The sequence below is a fragment of the Eleutherodactylus coqui genome, chromosome 12 (assembly GCF_035609145.1).
Source record: "Eleutherodactylus coqui strain aEleCoq1 chromosome 12, aEleCoq1.hap1, whole genome shotgun sequence".
Taxonomy (NCBI): Eukaryota; Metazoa; Chordata; class Amphibia; order Anura; family Eleutherodactylidae; genus Eleutherodactylus; species Eleutherodactylus coqui.
Genome location: NC_089848.1, coordinates 49,847,197 through 49,866,926, shown reverse-complemented (window position 1 = coordinate 49,866,926; position 19,730 = coordinate 49,847,197). Strand labels below are relative to the sequence as shown.

The following is a 19,730-nucleotide window of genomic DNA, read 5'->3' as shown; positions in this document are numbered from 1 at the left end:
AACACCAAGGCCAAGGATGTGTAAATATTGCTTGATTTGTTGTTTTACCACATCTGCACAGGACATTTAAATTTCAAAAAGTAACCGGGCAACCCCTTTAAACAATGGTACTTTTTAGAAAGTACTGATTCTTTTTGGAGAGATTGAGATTGTTTAGGGAGTCTTACAGGCAATGCTCCCTGAGAAAAGTATGCAAAATCGCTCTTCTCCAGAAGGAACAAAACTGTCTCTCTATCACCACCTATGAGTGGCTCCTCTGTAAGCCAATGTCAATATCTAATGGTCCTTTTACATAGGACAATTGTCAGGTGCTTAAGTGCCCAGCAGCCCCAACAATTATTGCTCTTGTGCTTTCCCACTGGAGCAATAATCCCTCAGTGAATGGAGGTAAAATGGGCCAAAGATCGCTTCCGGCTGATCACTGCCATTCACAGTAAACAGGCAGTCGTTCATAGATAAAGTACTACCTGTTTGCATAGGCCGACTCTTGTTTCATTTCTATGTCTGCAGAAACTGAATGATGAATGATTAGCGAACAAAATATGGTTTGTCGTTCAGTCGCTGGCAGTGTTTGCACCAAGTGATTATCACTCAGCAAATAAAATGAACGATAACCTTTCAGTGTAAAATAGCCCTCACCAATACTATCTGCAGATTGGTGTCTTGGTTATGCTGACACCCTAGTCATGCCGTAAGCCTTTCCAATCCAATTTGTATCCTGGTTTTCCTAGGGGACTTACTCTTTTTCTGCCATTATACACCGGCGCTATATGTTGGCTAAAGCCAGTACTGCATGAGGAGAGTTTTCTTGCTTTTGGAGGAGAGCTATGTCGCAAACGTAGAGGTCTTGCACGTACAGGTAATAAAAGATAGCTCTGGTTGTCCATAACTAACTTCCAACCTGTCAGTAAAGAGGGAGTGGGAGCTGGTAATAAATACTATGACGGGCAGTTATTGGGGCACCTTGACATGGATATTACTGTGGTTTGGGGCATAGGTATCATCGAGGGATCTGTGGAATGGATATTCTGTGCGGCAAGCATTCAAGGACAGCTCTGTGGGTGGCAAACATAGGAGTTCAGTGGCAGTAGTTGTGGTGAGGCACTCGGCCATGGCACTCATTGGTGAGCTCTTATACGCGTGAGCTTAGTTGTAGTTTGGTTAAAATCTTACCTCCCTGAAGTGATAAATGGACTTATAGTCTTTGCTTTCCCATGCTACGATAATGCTTGAAACGTTTAATTAGTCATGAATGGTATTCCTGGATAAATGTATATTACATAGAAATTCTCTTTAAACATCTAATAAGCAAGACTAATGCTTATTACCCAGCTTCCTCGTAGGTTCATACTTGCAATATACCATGACTGATAGTTTCAATAAGTACTTTATGATGAACACTATGGTCAGGTCAGGTTAGAAACTACTTGGAGAACATAGTCCTGCCAGTCGGTATGTAAATCACAATGTTAACTATTTTTAGTGGATTGCTAGCAAAGCAATGAGGTTCTCATAAATTTACAGGTTTGAAGAAGCATCTGGCAACCCTCTATAAGCTGAAAATTATTTATTAAATATGTTGCGTGGCACTGCCAACTCTTGTACTACATTTAATAAATAATTTTCAGCCTGTAAAGGGTTGCCAGATGCTTCATCCAACGTGCCAGATGATAAATCCATGACCACTTCAATAAAAAGCTTCGGGAACACACACATAGTTCAACTAAAAATGCAGTATAGCAGTTTGCTGAGAGGAGCCGACATTACAAAGCTCCATGGGCATTAACTTCTAAAGACCGCATTGCTTAAAAACTTGTCATTTATTACGAATGCTCAATTACTGGAATTTGATAAGTGTATCACAAATCATGCCCGATAACCTGCTAATCTGGAATCATGAAAGATCATAAAAAGTACCCTGATTCTTGGTAACCGATGGTGCCATCGCTTATAATAAAATCCGAGCTATTCATTAATATATCAGTATTAACTATTAGGAATTATTTTCACATATTTAGAATTTATGTTATCCATATGATTCAACTGCATGGAATTTAAATACGATTATGTATTTAGTACACAACGAGTTTTATGCTGTCCATATAGCAAAGTAGCTAAAGTCCAGCTAAGAATACAAAGTGAAGGTTCGGATTTACATTGAAAAATGTTATTTTCGGATAGGCTATAAGGCAGGGGTCCCCACCTCCAGTCCTCAGGGACCACCAACCGGTCATGTTTTCAGGATATCCTATGGTAAGAACACCTGTGGGAATGTCTAAGGCACTGGCAATAATTACATCACCTGTGCAGGAAATCCTGAATACATGACCTGTTGGCGGTCCCTGAGGAATGGAGTTGGGGAACACTGATGTAGAGTACCTGGGCATTTAACCACCCAACAGTTACGGTGAAATTGAAAAAACCCTCCCAAATATGTCAAATTTTTATTGTAGAGATTAGAATTAATTTCTCATGTAAATATATTTGATACAGAACTCGGTCACCTTTATTGCATTGTTAACCCCTTAGTGACATAACTAATTTTAGCCTCAAAAGACAGTAAATTGTATCATTTTTTGTGTTCTAGCAGTCGAAACCCTTTTTTTAAAATTTTCATCACTGTAGCTGTAGGACACCATGAATTTAGCGGGACAAGTTCTAGTTTTTATAGAAACCAATTATGGGTACATATAATGTATGGGATAACTTATTTTTTTAATGCTGAGGGCAATGTAAAAAAGCAATTTTAGCATGTTTTTTTAAATTTATTTTTATGGCGTTCACAGCGTGGTATAAATATTATGTTTGCTTCATTCTATGAGTTAGTATGCTGATGACAATATCAAATTTATAGAGGTTTTATTACATTTTACCCCTTTTGCACAATGTAGACACTTTTCTTTCTTTAAAAAAATAATAATAATGCTTTTTCCATGGCGCCACATTGCAGGATTTTTCGTTTTATTTTTTAATCAGATAGAGATGTATGAGGTCTGCTTTTTGCGGGACGAATGGAATTTATCGTGCTGGATAAATAATGTAATATTTTATGGTACAGGTTATGAATGTGGCGATATCATTTATGTGTAGTTTATTTTTTAATTCTTGCTTTTTTCATTTTAAAGCCTTGTGTAAGGAAATTAATTTTTTTAAGTTCTTTTCTATAAATACAATGGTCAGCAACGACTGCAGCATCTGCGGGGTTAAATGGTGTGGAGGAGTATTTAGATGAGCAAGTCTTCATCATTTCATTCTTTTTCTGGAAAAAGCTCCATATGTGACAATCAGAGAGCAAAAATGCTCTCTGATTGACTGCTTTAAACTACCATAGCTCCAGTTCTGTAATCCAACAATCTTAGCTTTAAAATGACCCCAACAGCATGTCAATAGCACTGATTGAACCAAAGCTACAACCATTTAAAATTGAAGAAGCTCCGTTCTTCCAAAGCTATAATGTCCTTTTCCTACAGAAAAATGGAGCCCTGGATAGTATGTAGGGGGGTGTAAAGATCCATTAAGTTACTTTTTGCAATCATGATTTTGTGCATGTTGTTCTGTCAGTCTACCTTTTCAGAATAGCTCCTTGGAAAAATTCTAAATTCAACCCCAGTGCTACACAGTAAATTCTATTGTGGCATATACTACACATTTCTACTGTCTGTTCAGTCCTCCCTTTCTCCCGGCTGAGATGTTTCTTCTTAGTCACTGCATCCTGATGCATATCTTCTCAGGGCTCAGTCACACGGGCGCATCGGCTCCCCTGTTACTGCAGGTAGCAGACGGCCGTACCTGAAGACAGACGTCTCTCTGCAGCACCGGAGGAAAGAACATGTGACCGGCTCCATTGCCGGTCATGTGTTCTTTCATCAGTGCTGCAGAGAGACGTCTGTCTTCAGGTACGGCCGTCTTCTAACTGTCAGTCACACGGGCACATCGGCGCCGGTGTACGGGTGCCGATGCGCCCGTGTGATTGAGCCCTCAGGCTGCATCTGCAGGATCACTATAGAGAATAGCCTGCATGCCGATGAGCCTAAGGGCGCATTCACATGTAGCTGATTTGCTGCAAATCTGCAGCAGATTTCAGCCATTGAATTTGAATTCAATTGAAAGGGTGATCTGCCACAGACCTACACCAAAATCTGCAGCAAATCAGCTACACGTCAACACGGCCTGTAGGGAGCTTCCACTGATAGAAAAGACCTGACTATGAGAACACTGCTTGTAGTCTTAACCAACTGGTTACCTATAGGAATCAGTACACTAAACGAGCAGCAAATACACCCAAGAGCAAAAAAAAAAAAAAACTAAAGAACTAAAATAGGTAGGCAATGTTTTCCCCAAATGGAAATAAATATTTACTATAATTAATAAGTGCAAAGAAAATGAGGGGTCTTGGCCACAATATTGGTTACAGTTGGCCCAAAGAACTTCTTACTTCACTGGTTTTCTAAAAACTTTCATAAGGCATTTTTAATCATCTGACTTATACTTAGGTATCATAGGACATGATCGCTGAACACATTTGGGATCTGGAGTTTTGATGTAAAGTATAAAGTAAAGCTTATTTTTTGTCTGTTATTTACATATCAATGGCATTTTTGCATTGAAGTCGGTCAAATGATCAACTGCAATGGTCATATATTTATTCTGCAGAGAAGGTATAGTATTACAAGCTAGTCTTTTAAATAATAGGACATCCATAGATAGGCCAGGTCTGCCAACGTCAGAGCCACTCTTTATTACCAGGTCTTTGCTCTTACTAATAGAGGAAGGTCCTGGGCAGGGGACCTCCCCTTCGTGACATTCATATGCCTTAATAGGGCTCATGGAAAGGGTTTGTCTTCACGATCCAACAACTTTAATGATTTCTTCTCTACTTTTAATTTATACTTTTAACTATACCTTTCCAATAGCATGTGAAAAAGTATGAATACACGAACGTCTCTGCTTTCTACAGTCTTTTAACACAAAATGTTCTTTTTATTGTGTACTAAAATAAATATCTGATAAACCTCGATAGCCAGCATATTTCAGAACATAATCTGAAGAGAATTTAGCTACAAAAGACTTACATAAACAAATATTTTGGTAAAATTGTTCTTTCAATAGCAGGACAATAGTAATAATAAAAAGTAGGCCCAGTTGAAAGACAATTACTCAGAAGAGATGGAGAACAATTTATTAGACATTCTTGCAAAACTCTTCTTTAAAGTGAACGTATTCGAATAGTTCATCAGAAGTGGATGATCAAAAATGTGATAGAAAGTTGATTTGTTTTAAGTTTTTTTTTACAATGAGCGATTTTCATGTAAAAAATTGTGTTGAGCAAATTTTACGAATTACTGTCCATTGTAAGGGCTCAGTCAGACGGGCGTTTTTTCGCGCGATTTGTGCATGCGCATGGCGATTTTATAAAACCATTGCTTTGCAATGGTATCGGACACATGAGCGCTTTTTATGCGCTCGTCCGATAAATTATAGAACAGAAATCGCAGATCGCACCTATCTGCGACTCCTGTTCTCTTCTCTATATGCGCTCAATGGGGCCGGCGGCAGCAGCACCGACCCCATTGAGAACATATAGTAGACAAATCATTCTCCTCTGCCACAGCTGTAACAGCTGTGGTAGAGAAGAACGATGTTTGCCCATTGAATTCAATGGAGCAATGGGCTGCCAGCGAGCGCGGGATTAATTTTCGGGAAGGGCTTAAAAATATAAGCCCTTCCCTGCAATTCATCCAGAAATGTGTAAAAACTAGAGATGAGCGAACACCAAAATGTTCGGGTGTTCGTTATTCGGAACGAACATCCCGCGATGTTCGAGGGTTCGTTTCGAACAACGAACCCCATTGAAGTCAATGGGCGACCAGAGCATTTTTGTATTTCGCCGATGCTCGCTAAGGTTTTCATGTGTGAAAATCTGGGCAATTCAAGAAAGTGATGGGAATGACACAGAAACGGATAGGGCAGGCGAGGGGCTACATGTTGGGCTGCATCTCAAGTTCACAGGTCCCACTATTAAGCCACAATACCGGCAAGAGTGGGCCCCCCCCTCCCAACAACTTTTACTTCTGAAAAGCCCTCATTAGCATGGCATACCTTTGCTAAGCACCACACTAGCTACAACAAAGCACAATCACTGCCTGGATGACACTCCGCTGCCACTTCTCCTGGGTTACATGCTGACCAACCGCCCCCCCTCCCCCCCACAGCGCACACCAAAGTGTCCCTGCGCAGCCTTCAGCTGCCCTCATGCCACGCCACACTCATGTCTATTTAGAAGTGCGTCTGCCATGAGGAGGAACCGCAGGCACACACTGCAGAGGGTTGGCACGGCTAGGCAGCGACCCTCTTTAAAAGGGGCGGGGCGATAGCCCACAATGCTGTACAGAAGCAATGAGAAATAGAATCCTGTGCCACCGCCATCAGGAGCTGCACACGTAGGCATAGCAATGGGGAACCTATGTGCCACACACTATTCATTCTGTCAAGGTGTCTGCATGCCCCAGTTAGACCGGGCTTTTTAATTCATAGACACAGGCAGGTACAACTCCCTATTGTGAAGTCCCTGTGGACCGACAGCATGGGTGGGTGCCAGGAAGCCACCGGCGGTACATAGAAATATCCCATTGCATTGCCCAACACAGCTGAGGTAGTAATGTCGTGCGTAATACAGGTGGGCTTCGGCCCACACTGCATGCCCCAGTCAGACTGGGGTTCTTTAGAAGTGTACAGATGTATTAAAAACTCCGTGTGCACCTACAGCATGGGTGGCTCCCTGGAACCCACCGGCGGTACACAAAAATATCCCATTGCATTGCCCAACACAGCTGAGGTAGTAATGTCGTGCGTAATACAGGTGGGCTTCGGCCCACACTGCATGCCCCAGTCTGACCGGGGTTCTTTACAAGTGGACACATGTAGGTTACACTCCCTGTGGACCCACTGCCTGGGTGGGTGCCAGGAAGCCACCGGCGGTACATAGAAATATCCCATTGCATTGCCCAACACAGCTGAGGTAGTAATGTCGTGCGTAATACAGGTGGGCTTCGGCCCACACTGCATGCCCCAGTCAGACTGGGGTTCTTTAGAAGTGTACAGATGTATTAAAAACTCCGTGTGCACCTACAGCATGGGTGGCTCCCTGGAACCCACCGGCGGTACACAAAAATATCCCATTGCATTGCCCAACACAGCTGAGGTAACGTCAGCTGTAATGCAGGTGGGCTAAAAATTAATTTGATTACACTGTAGGCGACGGCCCACAAAAATTGATGTATCAACAGTACTAATGTACATCCCAAAAATTGGCCATGGCCAGCCAAGAGGGCAGGTGAAACCCATTAATCGCTTTGGTTAATGTGGCTTAAGTGGTAACTAGGCCTGGAGGCAGCCCAGTGTAACGAAAAATTGGTTCAAGTTAAAGTTCCAACGCTTTTAAGCGCATTGAAACTTATAAAAATTGTTCAGAAAAATTATTTGAGTGAGCCTTGTGGCCCTAAGAAAAATTGCCCGTTCAGCGTGATTACGTGAGGTTTCAGGAGGAGGAGCAGGAGGAGGAGGAGGAATATTAGACACAGATTGATGAAGCAGAAATGTCCCCGTTTTGGATGGTGAGAGAGAACGTAGCTTCCATCCGCGGGTGCAGCCTACGTATTGCTTACGTATCGCTGCTGTCCGCTGGTGGAGAACAGAAGTCTGGGGAAATCCAGCCTTTGTTCATCTTGATGAGTGTTAGCCTGTCGGCACTGTCGGTTGACAAGCGGCTACGCTTATCTGTGATGATTCCCCCAGCCGCACTAAACACCCTTTCCGACAAGACGCTAGCCGCAGGACAAGCAAGCACCTCAAGGGCATACAGCGCTAGTTCAGGCCACGTGTCCAGCTTCGACACCCAGTAGTTGTAGGGGGCAGAGGCGTCACCAAGGATGGTCGTGCGATCCGCTACGTACTCCCTCACCATCCTTTTACAGTGCTCCTGCCGACTCAGCCGTGACTGGGGAGCGGTGACACAGTCTTGGTGGGGAGCCATAAAGCTGGCCAGGCCCTTAAAGACTGTTGCACTGCCTGGGATGTACATGCTGCTCGATCTACGCACATCCCCTGCTACCTTGCCCTCGGTACTGCGCCTTCTGCCACTAGCGCTGTCGGCTGGGAATTTTACCATCAGCTTGTCCGCAAGGGTCCTGTGGTATAGCAACACTCTCGAACCCCTTTCCTCTTCGGGAATCAGAGTGGGCAGGTTCTCCTTATACCGTGGATCGAGCAGTGTGTACACCCAGTAATCCGTCGTGGCCAGAATGCGTGCAACGCGAGGGTCACGAGAAAGGCATCCTAACATGAAGTCAGCCATGTGTGCCAGGGTACCAGTACGCAACACATGGCTGTCCTCACTAGGAAGATCACTTTCAGGATCCTCCTCCTCCTCCTCCTCCTCCTCCTCCTCAGGCCATACACGCTGAAAGGATGACAGGCAATCAGCCGGTGTACCGTCAGCAGCGGCCCAAGCTGTCTCTTCCCCCTCCTCCTCATCCTCCTCATGCTCCTCCTCCTGTACGCGCTGAGAAATAGACAGGAGGGTGCCCTGACTATCCAGCGGCATACTGTCTTCCCCCGCCCCCGTTTCCGAGCGCAAAGCAGCTGCCTTTATGGTTTGCAGGGAATTTCTCAAGATGCATAGCAGAGGAATGGTGACGCTAATGATTGTAGCATCGCCGCTCACCACCTGGGTAGACTCCTCAAAATTACCAAGGACATGGCAGATGTCTGCCAACCAGGCCCACTCTTCTGAAAGGAATTGAGGAGGCTGACTCCCACTGCGCCGCCCATGTTGGAGTTGGTATTCGACTATAGCTCTCCGTTGTTCATAGAGCCTGGCCAACATGTGGAGCGTAGAGTTCCACCGTGTGGGCACGTCGCACAGCAGTCGGTGCACTGGCAGCTTAAAGTGATGTTGCAGGGTGCGCAGGGTGGCAGCGTCCGTGTGGGACTTGCGGAAATGTGCGCAGAGCCGGCGCGCCTTTACGAGCAGGTCTGACAAGCGTGGGTAGCTTTTCAGAAAGCGCTGAACCACCAAATTAAAGACGTGGGCCAGGCATGGCACGTGCGTGAGGCTGCCGAGCTGCAGAGCCGCCACCAGGTTACGGCCGTTGTCACACACGACCATGCCCGGTTGGAGGCTCAGCGGCGCAAGCCAGCGGTCGGTCTGCTGTGTCAGACCCTGCAGCAGTTCGTGGGCCGTGTGCCTCTTATCGCCTAAGCTGAGTAGTTTCAGCACGGCCTGCTGACGCTTGCCCACCGCTGTGCTGCCACACCGCGCGACACCGACTGCTGGCGACATGCTGCTGCTAACACATCTTGATTGCGAGACAGAGGAGGAGGAGGAGGAGGAGGGTGCTTTAGTGGAGGAAGCATACACCTCCGCAGATACCAGCACCGAGCTGGGGCCCGCAATTCTGGGGGTGGGTAGGACGTGAGCGGTCCCAGGCTCTGACTCTGTCCCAGCCTCCACTAAATTCACCCAATGTGCCGTCAGGGAGATGTAGTGGCCCTGCCCGCCTGTGCTTGTCCACGTGTCCGTAGTTAAGTGGACCGTGGCAGTAACCGCGTTGGTGAGGGCGCGTACAATGTTGCGGGAGACGTGGTCGTGCAGGGCTGGGACGGCACATCGGGAAAAGTAGTGGCGACTGGGAACTGAGTAGCGCGGGGCCGCCGCCTCCATGATACTTTTGAAGGACTCCGTTTCCACAACCCTATATGGCAGCATCTCAAGGCTGATGAATTTTGCGATGCGGACGGTTAACGTTTGAGCGTGCGGGTGCGTGGCGGCGTACTTGCGCTTGCGCTCGAACACTTGCGCAAGCGACGGCTGGACGGTGCGCTGAACTACACTGCTGGATGGGGCCGAGGACAGCGGAGATGAGGGTGTGGGTGCAGGCCATGAGGCGGTAGTGCCTGTGTCCTGAGAGGGGGGTTGCATCTCAGTGGCAGGTTGGGGCACAGGGGGAGAGGCAGGGGTGCAAACCGGAGGCGCTGAACGGCCTTCGTCCCACCTTGTGGGGTGCTTGGCCATCATATGCCTGCGCATGGTGGTGGTGGTGAGGCTGTTGGTGTTGGCTCCCCGGCTGAGCTTTGCGCAACAAAGGTTGCACACCACTGTTCGTCGGTCGTCAGGCGTCTCTGTGAAAAACTGCCAGACCTTAGAGCACCTCGGCCTCTGCAGGGTGGCATGGCGCGAGGGGGCGCTTTGGGAAACACTTGGTGGATTATTCGGTCTGGCCCTGCCTCTACCCCTGGCCACCGCACTGCCTCTTGCAACCTGCCCTGCTGATGCCCTTGACTCCCCCTCTGAAGACCTGTCCTCCTGAGTAAGCGTTGCACACCAGGTGGGGTCAGTCACCTCATCGTCCTGCTGCTCTTCCTCCGAATCCTCTGTGCGCTGCTCCCTCGGACTTACTGCCCTTACTACTACCTCACTGCAAGACAACTGTGTCTGATCGTCATCGTCCTCCTCACCCACAGAAAGTTCTTGAGACAGTTGGCGGAAGTCCCCAGCCTCATCCCCCGGACCCCGGGAACTTTCGAATGGTTGGGCATCAGTGACTATAAACTCCTCTGGTGGGAGAGGAACCGCTGCTGCCCAATCTGAGCAGGGGCCCGAGAACAGTTCCTGGGAGTCTTCCCGCTCCTGAGCAGGTGTCATTGTAGTGGAGTGAGGAGGCTGGGAGGAAGGAGGAGCAGCAGACAGAGGATTCGGATTTGCAGCAGTGGACGGCGCAGAACTGCGTGTTGACGATAGGTTGCTCGAAGCACTTTCTGCCATCCAGGACAGGACCTGCTCACACTGCTCATTTTCTAATAACCGTCTCCCGCGTGGACCCATTAATTGGGCGATGAATGTGGGGACGCCAGAAACGTGCCTCTCTCCTAATCGCGCAGCAGTCGGCTGCGACACACCGGGATCAGGAGCTCGGCCTGTGCCCACACCCTGACTTGGCCCTCCGCGTCCTCGGCCGCGTCCACGTCCTCTAGGCCTACCCCTACCCCTCAGCATGCTGTATTACCAGTGATTTGATTTCACAGGCAGGAAATAAATTGGCGCAAGACTGCAGGCCAAATATAATTTTTGCCCTTTTTGGAAAACGAAAGGCCCCACTGCCTCTAGTGAATGAATAATCTAAGTTTAATAACTGTGCTGTGTCCCTGCTAATGTGTCACAGAACGTGAGGGTAGCAGAGTTATTATAACTCTGGCAGAGCAGGTATTTTTTTCCCAATTAAGGAAAGCAAATGGCGAAGCCAGCAGTAAAGCGTAGCTGGGTGCGTCTGATTTAGCAATGTTGTTCACGCAGCTCACACGTGTCCACAGCCCTTAGGACGGACAGAGGCTGGACAAATAGATTTGTTTTCAGTTTTTTTCCACCAAAAGGCAGCACTGCGTATATTCAATGAACATGAGAAGTTTAATAACTGTGCTGTGTCCCTGCTTATGTGTCACAGAACGTGAGGGTAGCAGAGTTATTATAACTCTGGCAGAGCAGGTATTTTTTTCCCAATTAAGGAAAGCAAATGGCGAAGCCAGCAGTAAAGCGTAGCTGGGTGCGTCTGATTTAGCAATGTTGTTCACGCAGCTCACACGTGTCCACAGCCCTTAGGACGGACAGAGGCTGGACAAATAGATTTGTTTTCAGTTTTTTTCCACCAAAAGGCAGCACTGCGTATATTCAATGAACATGAGAAGTTTAATAACTGTGCTGTGTCCCTGCTTATGTGTCACAGAACGTGAGGGTAGCAGAGTTATTATAACTCTGGCAGAGCAGGTATTTTTTTCCCAATTAAGGAAAGCAAATGGCGAAGCCAGCAGTAAAGCGTAGCTGGGTGCGTCTGATTTAGCAATGTTGTTCACGCAGCTCACACGTGTCCACAGCCCTTAGGACGGACAGAGGCTGGACAAATAGATTTGTTTTCAGTTTTTTTCCACCAAAAGGCAGCACTGCGTATATTCAATGAACATGAGAAGTTTAATAACTGTGCTGTGTCCCTGCTTATGTGTCACAGAACGTGAGGGTAGCAGAGTTATTATAACTCTGGCAGAGCAGGTATTTTTTTCCCAATTAAGGAAAGCAAATGGCGAAGCCAGCAGTAAAGCGTAGCTGGGTGCGTCTGATTTTTACAGGTTGCAGACGCAGCTCACACGTGTCCACCGGCGTTAGGACGGACAGAGGCAGGACAAATTTAATTATTTTCCATTTTTTGGCACCAAAAGGCAGCACTGCGTATATTCAATGAATAACAACTGTGTTGTCGCCCTGCCTATACAATTCTTTCCCTGCAGTATCAATGGAGGGTGCAATGCTCTGCAGAGGCGATTTTGAGAAGCAAAAAAAAATGCAGCACAGCTAACAGCAGCCTGGACAGTACTGCACACGGTTAAATATGGCCCTAGAAAGGACCGTTGAGGTTCTCGAAGGCTACACTCACTCCTAACACTCTCCCTGCCTATGCAGCACTTCTGTCCCTAATGCCGGGTGCAATGCTCTGCACTGCCGATTTTGAGGAAAAAAAAATTTGCCACTGCTAACAGCAGCCAACACACAGCTATCAGTGGCCCTAATAAGGACCTTTGGGGGGTCTTGAAGCCTACACTAACTACCAATTCTTTCCCTACAGCAGCTCCGGTACAAACAGCACTGTCCCTCATCTAACTCACCAGGCATCTGAGGCGAGCCGCGGGAGGGGCCGACTTTTATGTTCGGGTGACACCTGATCTTCCCAGCCACTCACAGCAGGGGGGTGGTATAGGGCTTGAACGTCACAGGGGGAAGTTGTAATGCCTTCCCTGTCTTTCAATTGGCCAGAAAAGCGCGCAAACGTCTCAGGGAAGTAAGTGAAAGTAACCAGAACACCGCATGGTGTTCGCTACGAATAACGAACATCCCGAACACCCTAATATTCGCACGAATATCAAGCTCGGACGAACGCGTTCGCTCATCTCTAGTAAAAACAAAAAAATGAATTCATGAATGGGTGTGAGTGAGAGCTGCCTCTGATTGGTCAGGCTGTGACCAATCAGAGGCAGCTCATTCAGCAGGCGGGGATTTTAAATCCCCGGCTGCTGAATACTACAGAGAGCAGTTCAGGAGAACTGCCGCCTGCCGCGGCTGAACTCCGTCTGCCGGGACCAGGTGAGTATATATATTTTTTTTTATTTTTACACATTTCTGGATGAATTGCAGGGAAGGGCTTATATATTTAAGCCCTTCCCGAAAATTAATCGTGAGATCGCCTGCAGCGCATTGCTTTCAATGGAGCCGGCTGTATTGCCGGCTCCATTGAATTCAATGCGCTGGACAGTGCTGCACTGCTCCGGCCCGTTTCTATTGAAACGCGGCTAGGAGCAGTTTTTTCGGGCGATTTTTCGGCCCCGATCAACGCGATTTGCGGATGCGCATCCGTCATGCGATCCGCAAATCGCGGGGGAAAAACGCCCGTGTGACTAAGGCCTAAACATGTGCAGAAACTGCACGAACAGTGAGAAGTTGTTGGTTTGCCGTTAATCTAATTTTTTGATTACCTAAAAATTGTTTCCTGGTATTATATCTCAATCTGTAGACAGGGGATATAACAAAGACCATGTCAGTGGTCACACTTCCACCAATATAAAAATTATCCTCTATCCTGTGGACTGAGGGTAACTTTGTATTATGGCACAACTCATTTAAGCCCTCTACACATGGCAGATGTCAGCTGTCTTTCACAGCTGATGCCTGATCACTATGATCAGGATTGGTGATAACTCTGATAACAACAGTTGTCCCCTTGGTTGCTGCTGTCAGCTCTGGTAATGGCATTTAAAAGGCTTGACAAAGGTAGGTGGCTCCTTCTGTAATCCAAACAGTTTGCATGCAACAAGATTGTGGGAAGCCGTTTGGTTACCATGGCAACCTGGGGCCTTGTGAAACCCCCCAGGACTGCCATGTATTTCTGCCTGTTAAGCTGTGGCTGTGGCAGGGCTTAATAGAATGCTAGAATTCCATGTTTTTTTTGTCACTCCATCTCGAAGAAAAAAACTAAATGAAAAGTGATCCATTGTGTCCCACTTATAAATATTTAAAAATGTTCCAAAAAATTATAAGGTATGTTACATGGAACCATTGAAAGCTACAAATGTCCTACAAAAACAAGCCCTCAAGTAGCTGTGTTGCAGGAAAAATAAAAAAAGTTATGATTTATTTTAAAAGTAGGGATAGAAAAACGAAAAACCCCAAAAAGGCTGCAGTAGGAAGGTAAGTATGTTAATACTTAAAAAAAAATTCTGTTTGTCACAAAGTTACATGAAGGTGTCTCTCATCCCACCTCCCCTGTCCCACCTCCTCCCCTTGTTTCCATCTTTACCTAATGAAAAATGTTATGTTTAATTCAACAGTAATGTTCATGCAAGATGAACAATACTGTATTGTGTCTTTTATTTATTTTTAATTAAAAAAAAAGAATTTACAAAAAAGTTACATGAAGGTGGACATAATTGTCAACAGTTCCTCAAGACAACTGCAATGAGCAGGTAATATATAGGGTTTAAGCGTGCACTTAAACATCATCGTTGGGATCATTTATACAGCACAAAATACTGTTCAGCAACTACTTAGGGGACATGATGATATAATATAAGAAAACAAAACCTGCAAATCTCACAAGGGTGATAAGTTCTTGAGAACAATTAAAGATAACTACGTTACCCAACTTGTGCAGGAGCCAACTAGAGGGATGGCCACTCTGGACTTAGTATTACTAACTAACCGGACCGAATAATGGGGGTGCAGGTTGAGGGACACTTGGGAAATAGTGACCACAATATAATTAATTTCCAGCTGTCATTCAATAAGAAGCCTTATCAGGGAGTGATAAAAAAAACTAACTTTAGTAAGCAAAATTTGATCAGCTTAGAACTACTATCGGTAACATTAATTGGGACAACATCCTCAAAAATATCAGTGCAGACAATAAATGGGAAAAGTTTAAAAACATCCTAATTACCTTATGTGAGCAGTTCATACACTTTAAAGGAAAAAAAAGAACCACAAGTAGAAAGAAACCAATGTGGCTCAACAAGACTGTAAGAGGGGCAATAAACAAAAAAAGAAAGCCTTTAAACTACTAAAACAAGAAGGCAGCGAAGAAGCTCTAAAATCATACAGGGAAAAAAACAAAATATGTAAAGGAAAGATCAAAATTGCTAAGTAGGAGGCAGAAAGACTGATCGCCAAAGGGAGCAAAAACAACCCGAAACTATTTTTCAACTATATTAACAGCAAAAGGATTTGCACTGAGAGCACTGGCCCTTTAACAAATAATGCAGGAGAAATCATAGAAAACGATGGGAGGAAGGTAAACGTATGTGCTTGATAAGGTCTCATGCATTCCAGTACTTTGTACCTTAGGTCTCATGCCAGAGACCTATCTTTTACTGCTTCTTTGTACCAATAAATTGGAACCTTCGTTATCCATACCCTGGATGTGGACCCAACGTTTCTCTACATACAAGGTGTTCCTGGACATTGAGAGGGGAGAGAGTTTTTAGCCACCACCTGAATTTCTCCCATCCTCTACCGGGTGAATTAACTCCGACCTTACTGACCTAGTGTCCGGGCGCACTATTGGTTTTATACTGAATATACAGAACTTTAAAAGATTTATTTAAACAAAGATGTTGCTTCTTTCATTTTATGTCTTGAATCTGTGATGTCCCATCACTGGTTTTAAAGGCGATAATGTATTTTTCATGTTACTAATCTAACACAGCATCCTAAAGTTGTTATTGAAGGTCAGTACCAGGTGACCTTTAATACTTTCTATTTTTTTGAGTATTTCCATTTTTGAACAAGTGGTTTTGAATAGCAAAAATCATTGGAGAAAAGACTTCAGTCAAGCTGGGAGAATATGACTACACCTTACATAGATCTGGGGTTATGGTCCATTTAGGCACAATGATTATCACTCAAAATTCGCTCAAAATCCATCTTTTGAGCGATAATCACTGTGTCTAAATGCTCTGCCATTGTGCACTTTTCGTGCAGTGCTCGTTCATCGCTGATTTTTAGCAAGCTAGAAATCAGCGATGAGCCTTATCAGCGCAGTGCACTGAGTTCTCAGTGGGATACTACTGACAACATTGTTTCAGCTGGTATCCCTCTTGGACTTCTCAGCGGGATACCCGCTGAAAGCTCTGAGAACAAAGCAGCTATTTGCATATACAAAGCAGTTGGCTGTTCTCAGAGTTATCAGCAGTGTCCCGCTCCGCCTTCATTTACCTCTTAAGTAGCTAATTAACTACTTAAGAATTATACAAAGATGATCGCTCAAAACTGTCACTCAAAGTGTCGTATGAGCGATTTTTGAGCGATCATCTTTCAGTGTAAATGAGCCTTTAAGCAACATTTTCAATTTAGGCAAAAAGACTTGAGAATTTAAGTCATTATCAGCGTAGCAGGTTGCTTATCATGAGCATCTATTTAATCTTTTCTTGCAACACCTTTTGGACACCCCTATGTTGTAATGCCTAGCATTGTACATTCAGAGTCTGAGATCTGACATGGTCAATGATTCTGATTATATGGCATACAGTTGCTTGCAGAAGTCTATTACCCCTCTGCTGAGCTCCAGCATCCAGTAGCTGTTTACCACTAAAAGCATTTTGGTCTTATTTTACAGCTTTTGAATACTTTAATTGCTAAACCAGTGCAGGTATTTTTGTTATGCTCCACCAGTGCAATGTGCACCCATAATCATCCCACAGTCCATGTCTGTGAGATCACATTGTTTTCTCATTATGTCTTGTAGTAAACTATGATATTTGCTGAATGTTTATACCTGCACCTTTTTATACCTTTCAGTGATATGACATCAGGAACGTTCATACAATGTTCTAGCGGTGATCATAAGCTGATCATAGGTGTATATCCTCAATGCCCCATCTGTAATAAGCCAATGACTTGTAACTGGACTTTCCTTCACACAGGAAAAAGATTTAGTTTCCTGCCCCATCACTCATCTAAATACCCTGACCAAGGCAGAGTGACTTTTAAACTGCCGCTTTTAGCTAAACCCCCTGGATTGGCACCTTATAAAACTGATATGTGCAAGTTTACCCTTTCCTGCCAAGGATGCATCTCCTTGCAGAGTGGCACTTTAAGGCCTCGTTCACACGGGCGACAAAGTCGCACGATTTTGTCACATTGCTACAATGCTACAAATCACATGTATGTGAAGCCCATGCTTTCCTATGGATTACTTCACACATGAGATGTTTTGTAGCATGCGACAAGCCGACACTAAAGTCGCAGTATCACTGCGAGAAACGACAGCAATATGGCACGAACCAGCGATGCAATATCGCTGCGATTTTCTCACGCCGATGCCCTGTCGCCGTGTGAACGAGGACTAATGGCCAAGAATGTATGAGACACACCCTTGCCTAAAACAGCCAATTGTCAGGCACTATTGCAGATAGATCTTTGGTAGTGGTCTTAGACTGAAGCTATCTGCAGTACTGCCTGATAAATGGCTGTTTGAAGTGGAAGTTGCATATACATGCAGCTCTCACTCCTGACTGTATATATGCAGCCTGTATCTCAGGCTGTACTAGAGACAGAGCTTTGATTGTGGTCTTATTTAAAACAAGACCAAAGTCAATGCTCTATCAGCAATAACATTTGAGATACAGTAAGTTGAAATTGATATAGCAAGTTGATGTGAGTTTTTGGTGCAAAAGTATGTTAATAGAAAAAAATTATATTATATATACATATACACACATATATATATATACACACACACATACACACATATTTCTGTTTGTCACAAAGTTACATGAAGGCAGACATAACTGTCAACAGTCCCTCAAGACAATATGCAATGCATATATGCAATGAGCAGGTAATATATAAAATTTAAGGGTGCACTTAATATTTAAGGTAGGGGAAGGAGTTAATGGTGTAGAATACAATGTATTCAAATATATATTCAGTTTTTGTATTTTATAGGTTGTTAGTTTTTAAAACTTCCAGCTTAAAACCAGATTTTTAGTTGTTCCAGTTCTGATGATATTATAACGATATTTGCAAGTAGACATAGGCCTAAATAATCTCTATTACCTTTATGCATGCTGATTTTTTACTTTTTGGGAGATACTGTGTATCTAATTTTCTACTTGGGTCACACTTTTAGGAACTAATGTAAATATTTAAGCATTATTTATGAAAAATGACATTGCTGAGTGGCATTTTTACAATGTGCAAGGATTGTACTTTCAGAAAATATATGGGTATGGGTGTTAGCATAATTTTTATATTTTGTAATGTAGAATTTATCTGTACATGTCAAGAGTGTGAAAATTGTTCAGGCAACTGAAGGTGCAAAATATCCAAAAGGACCTTTCACACAGGATAGAATTATGCCACAGGACACAGCTAAATCCACAGCTGCGCAATTCTATGAGAAAATCCACAGATCTAACTGTGGATTTTTTTTTATATAATCTTTTTTTATTAAGTAATGCTTAATAAAACATATGAGTCTGAGAAGCATAGCTATACAGATTGTCTAAACATACAGGAAAAAACGTACATTTATGAATGAGACACGCAGGTCTCGCAAGAGGTACAATCTGTCACAGTTTAAATGACCATAAATGTTCTCATAAATATTTTATATCTTTAAGGATTATGTCTTTTAAGCGCATCATAAGACAATGATGGTGTCAATAATCATAAAAACAGTAACCTATAAACCACTAAAAGGGGGGAAAGGTGAGGGTGGGAGGGGTGGAGAGTAGAGTTGAGCGAACATACTCTGCCGAGCTTGATGCTCGTTCGAGTATTAGCATACTCGATGGTGCTCGTTACTCAAACGAGCATCAAGCCGTGTTCGACCCCGCCCCAGTTTTTGGCTCCTCCCCACTGTCATGTGCCTGTTTTGGCCCCTCCCCGACGCAGCGTGCGTCATTGGCAAATTTTTTTTTCTGGCAGGCAGGAGAAAGAGAGAGAGAGACGAACCTAGGAAGAAAAAAAAAGCTCCGCACCCGGCGTCCCACATACAAAAATGCTCGAGTCTCTCATTGTAGTCAATGGGGTTCTTTACTTGAGTAGAGCTCTCGAATTTTACGAAACGCTTGACTCGAATAACGCGGACTTGAGCATTTGGATGCTCGCTCATCTCTAGTAGAGAGTTATCTATGCTGGTTCTTAATAGATTCTGGCCTAAAGACCTGCTAGTTGGTTATTTATGAGGTATTTCCTCCGTAACTGTATGTGAAACCCTCAGTGGATGAGGGGGATGTGTTTGAGTTAAGTGGAAGTGGGGTACCAGATTGATATTATTGTGACCTGGTTATTTTTTAAAATCAATCCATGGTGACCAAATAGTTAGAAATGTATTTGTGGTGTCGTTCTCCCAGCTTATGAGTTTTTTAAAGAGGTATATGTGGTGTATTTTGTTTTCCCATTGGGTTAGGGAAGGGAGTTCTTTGTTCCGCCACATTAGAGGAACGAGTAGCTTGGCTGCGGATAATAGGATTGTTGGTAGGGAGTCTTTACTTGGTGTAGTTTTTAGATGGTTGCCACAGTGTTACCTCCTCCGGTTCCAATTTTAATGAGGTTGAAGAGATTTAGTTGATTTGGGAAAATATTTGTTTCCAATATGGAACTATCCTTGGGCAATTCCACCAAATCTGGAGGA

At 44.4% G+C, this 19,730-nt stretch overlaps 1 protein-coding gene across 4 annotated transcripts in view; it reads right to left on the bottom strand.

Moving 5' to 3' along the window:
* Window positions 1-19,730, bottom strand: part of NEK10 (NIMA related kinase 10) — a 202,440-nt gene that overhangs the window by 78,238 nt on the left and 104,472 nt on the right. The gene's annotated exons all lie outside the window — the stretch shown is intronic.